Source organism: Chlorocebus sabaeus, chromosome 12, assembly GCF_047675955.1.
Source record: "Chlorocebus sabaeus isolate Y175 chromosome 12, mChlSab1.0.hap1, whole genome shotgun sequence".
Classification (NCBI taxonomy): Eukaryota; Metazoa; Chordata; class Mammalia; order Primates; family Cercopithecidae; genus Chlorocebus; species Chlorocebus sabaeus.
In genome coordinates, this window is record NC_132915.1 from 5,658,867 (window position 1) to 5,664,061 (window position 5,195).

Sequence of the window (5,195 nt, forward strand, 5' to 3'; positions counted from 1 at the left end):
AGGCTGGAGTGCAGTGGTGTGATCACTGAAGCCTCGACCTCCCAGCCTCAAGTGATTCGCCCACCTCAGCCTCCTCAGTAGCTGGGACTATAGGTGTGTGCCACCATGTCTGGTCTATTTTGTTTTTTGTAGAGACAGGATCTCACTGTGTTGCCGAGGCTGACTTAATTGTTTTAGCTTCCCTTGATTATCTTTCCTTAAATCAATTATTATATTGGAGGTTTCACTGTGGTGATTTTCTGTTATTCCTTCTGCATTCATTAGTTGACATTCATCTGTAAGGAAAAACTCTGATCCTTTTAATCTTCTTTTCACTGTTATTATAAAAAGGATTTGGTATCGTATGTGTTATAATCCACTGTTTTTTACTTTTTTGAGATGCTCAAACTGCCCCTTCATGGTGGCTTCTATGTTCCTTTTCGGAGTCCTTGGTAAACTCTGCAAACTTTCACACTTCTTGGTACAAGAAGCTTTTTCAGACACCTTTATTTCTCTGGTCCAGACCTTTTATGGGCCATTTTTCCAAGGAGTCCTGGTACCCTTAGTGGGAAACAGTATTTAGAAACACAGATCTGGAAAACAGATGTGCTCACTGCTCTCAGGTCTGCTCACTGGAAAGAGGTAAGAAATGTATTTAAAACAAAACCATTACTTGTACAGATTCCTCAAAGCAAACTGACTTCAGACATTCGTTAAAAATATTTGACACAGCTGGGTGCGGTGGCTCACGCCTGTAATCCTAGCACTTTGGGAGGCCGAGGCGGGCGGATCATCTGAGGTCACAAACTCGAGACCAGCCTGGCCAACATGGCAAAACCCCGTCTCTACTAAAAACACAAAAATTAGCCAGGCGTGGTGGGCTGTACCTGTAATCCCAGTTACTCAGGAGGCTGAGGCAGAATTGCTTAAACTCAGGAGGCAGAGGTTGCAGTGAGCTGAGATTGTGCCACTGCACTCCAGCCTGGGTGACAGAACGAGACTCTGTGTCGGAAAAAAAAAAAATTGATACATGCAAAATATAATAAACAGAATTATATAAGTCCTTCATTTTTCATAAACTCAACTGAACATTCAGTGACAATTTATTATAATTCATTTTTCAGAACTAGAAACTTCAAGTAGGACGACAGAGTGAGCTCAGCAGAAGCCAGTCCCTGCAACAGAAGAGCTGTGAGGAGAGGGTAAGAGGAGGTCAGGGCAGCAGAGAACCATGGATGGCCTACGTGCTCAGCAAATTGCTGCTACACAGGACGTCAGGGTCAGTGTTTCCAGCTCATATTTTTCAAAATACATTGTAAACTTGGACTTTGACATCAAATTTCCTGGTTTTTAAAAATACTATATACTCCAAACAATCTGCAGGCTGAATACTGCCCCTGGGTCACAACCTACAGTACAAAGTAAATTCATTAGAAACCAAAGTGCCTAGTCCACCATGAGGGACACTTGAACATCAAAACCCATGACATCTTAATCATTTATCCCTTCACAGAAGCTTTTTAAAGCATCTACTAATACAAAAATCCCTATGTTATGCGTATTTACATCCTAGGATTCAGTGGCCTAGAACATTCTTAAAGTGGGTGCTTATATGGCATGGCTAACTCCCTCACAGTCCTCAGGTCTTGTGACTGTCACCTGACAGGGAGGGTACCCCTTACAGTCCCGCCCCCACTCTGCTTCTCTCCATAGCACTTACACTGTTTGTTGAATGAATGGATGGGTGGACGGCCTTTCTTGTAGCTACTACTATAAGAGAACATTGTACAATCTATTCCAATTCATTTAGAACGTGAAGGACACCAGAGACTGGCAAAAGGACATCAGAAAATTCAAACTGCCTAATTTTTGGCAGATGTGTGTATGCCCCTCAATATGCTCCGGACATATGCTGCTCCTATAGCTCCTGCCTCGCCTGTCAAACCTTTTCATTTGGGCTGTGTGCAGGTGGTTCCCACCTGGAATCTCAGCACTCTGGAGGCCGAGGGGGGACAACTGCTTGAGCCCAGGAGTTTGAGCTATGATTGTACCACTGCACTCCAGCCTGGGTGACAGAGTGAGACTCTGTCAATCAATCAATCTTTTATTTGCATGAGACAGTTTCAAGGTCCTCCCCCTGTTCTTGTGTTTGGACTTGGACCACTGCTCTCCATGTCTAGACCAGGAGAAGTTCTGGAAAGGGTGTGAGAAATCATATGACAGCTTAGATTAGGCAATTTATTTTTATTTTCACAATGGTTAGCATATATAAGACCAAAGGAAAATAAATTTCCATTAAAGTTTCCTTTATGGCAATCAATATTTTTGTTCATAAACTGTCAGTACTGAGAAGATTACTTTTTCAGTTTTGTAACTTATCTTTGTGTTTGTAACATAATGTAGATTACTTGTGATTCCTAAACATGCTGTTATAATGCAACTAGTTCTTCATTATTTAGACCAAGGCTCAATGAGGCAAAAATAGAACAATAACAACAACAAACAAACATGGAGAAAAGAACTAGGTCCCCGCCATAGGACCCCTTTAGGAAACAAAAATGGAAGGTTTTCTCCTCACAATACTTGAGGGAAGAAGAGGTACACTGCTTCGTTTGGAATGATAACCTGGAAAAGGGTGGGGATAAACTCAGGCATGTTCGTGCCTGCTGTACCATCTCTGGCAAGTGTGAGGCAAAGCTTTCCAAGCCACAGCCCCAAGATGGTGGAGGGCTGTGCCTGAGGCCTGCACGTCTACATTATCTGCAGAACAGAGTAATAAGCCGAATATACTACCCTAAACCCAGCATCTTATTCCAGGGCCTATTTCTTTCCCTGGGCCCTCTGCCCAAAGATCGAAGCAAAATATCAAGGAAAAGTAGCTGTAACATATCTTTAGAAACAACCTTACAGGAACTGCCTCCTATCTCTCTAGACATGGGTGGCAAAACTGCACCCAGAAAGGCCACGCAGGCAACTCGACTGAGGAGTGGCTTGGGTGGGTGACATGGACAACATCCTGTGAGTATAGAAGTGAAAAACACATGTCTCAGAGACAATAGTTGCCATGCAAAACCAGAAATCACGGACTGGCAAAGCCTAATTTTTAAAGAGAAGTTGAAATCTTATTTTTAAATACAGCAATTTCACTTAACAAAAATACATAGGCATATGACCCCCAAAAGACAGACTGAGGAACGTTCATAGTAGCTCTCCAAAAGGTACTTAATCTAGTTGAATATATAAACAACTTGTGGCTTACTCATATATGAGAATACTACACAGTGATGAGAATGAACTGCCGTGTATCACAATGACATGAATGGCTCTCAAAAGCATGTCACTGAATGAAAAAAGCCAGATGCAAAACAGAATGCACAGTATGATTCCATTTATATAAAATTCAAGAAATAACCTATGGTGCTGAACTCAGGCTGTGACTTGAGGAGTATGAGGAGGGATTCTGGATGTATGAGAACGGAGTATGAGGCTAGGATTTCTTGATTGGGGTCATTTTGTAAAAATTAATTGAGTTGTACCATTTTTTTTTTTTTTTGTAACATACACTTCAATAAACAGTTCAAAAACAAAACACTGTGCAGGACAAACTGAATTTGACCCAAGGGCTTCCTGTTTATGACTGTGTTCTGAAGGAATTTAGGCAAACACTAGATGCTCTGGATACAAAGATTTTAAAAATCCAGTTCATATTTTCATGATGTTCCCAATTCATCCAGTTAACAGATACATCTGCAACTAAAACATACTTGAATAAATGAGAACAGGAGCATTCTAAACCGAACAGGAGGGCGTCATTCCCTAGGTGCTGCAGGGCTAGGATGGGGCCTGAGCTACACTGAGGTCCACTAATGGGACTAGCGAGCTGCCTGGAACTGTCAGCTTGGAGGTCCAAGGAGGAGTACTTTATTTAAGTGAGGGAAGGATGAACACATAGCTAGCTGCTGTGCACATCTGAGGCAAATGTATTCTGTAGGACTGTAGCTGCCTTGCTTAACACAATGTGTGCCATTTCTCTGGAGAGAGGGAACAAATGATGGTCAGATTCTTGATGACAGGAGAGAACAAGTCTTCTAACCCACTGGAAAAGCTCTTCACTGGCCTCCAAATCTATACAACAGTTGGGAAGATGTTGGGGTCACTTACAACAGTGAGTCCTTGCCACTAAGGTTAGAAAACTGCCCTCTCAGTCCGGCCGCGGTGGCTCACGCCTGTAATCCCAGCACTTTGGGAGGCCGAGGTGGGCAGATCACGAGGTCAGAAGATGTAGACCATCCTAGCTAACACGATGAAACACCATCTCTACTAAAAAAACAAAAAATTAGCCGGGCGAGGTGGCGGGCGCCTGCAGTCCCAGCTACTCGGGAGGCTGAGGCAGGAGAATGGCATGAACCCGGGAGGCAGAGCTTGCAGTGAGCCAAGATTGTGCCACTGTACTCCAGCCTGGGTGACAGAGCGAGACTCCATCTCAAAAAAAAAAAAAAAAAAAAGAAAGAAAACTGTTGTCTCTTGAAGGTCTTAGTTGATATAGAATTGGGCAGTCTCTTGGGGATGAGTGGAAAAAGGAGTACAAATAATGATTTCTTTTCAGGGAATAGCATCTTCCCTGCTCTAAGTCTCCCTAAATGTCAGTGAGGCCACAGCTAATACTTTCTTGAAAAGGGAAGGTTGTATGCATCCTAAGAGGGTGTTACTTGGACATGCACGTGTGGCTGTGTTATATCACATACGTTGAGTCCAGGGAGCAGTTCATGGAGCCTCGTACACAGTTTCCCTGACATGCCTATAGCAGTGCCAAAAGCTTTAAAAAAAAGTCTGGAGAAGTACGCATAATGCAATAGCTATAGTCATTAGAAGAAAAAAAGGCATTGTTCTTTCTCAGGTACATCTGAAGTTTGGGTATATACTTCAGTAATGTTGGTATCCTTTATTCAGATTGATAAATATTTTATTAGTCTATACAGGTTGAGTAACCTTTGAAATTGTAATTTACAAATATTCATTCACTTAAGAATCTTGTATTTTTAAAACTAGGTATTTCTTGAATGACTCCGACTGCACTTTCAATGGCCAGTTGCCATGCATTATTAAACTTTCTTTTTTTTTTTTCTTCAGAATCTTCCAGTAGACGTCTAGAGTTTAGCTAGAAGTCTTGGCTACGATACAAACAGTGATGGAAAACACATGAGCAGTAACAAGTT

The 5,195-nt window shown here is 42.2% G+C and overlaps 1 protein-coding gene across 1 annotated transcript in view; it reads right to left on the reverse strand.

Annotated features, from left to right (window-relative positions):
* Positions 1-5,195, reverse strand: part of CENPP (centromere protein P) — a 269,089-nt gene that overhangs the window by 116,614 nt on the left and 147,280 nt on the right. The window lies entirely within an intron of this gene.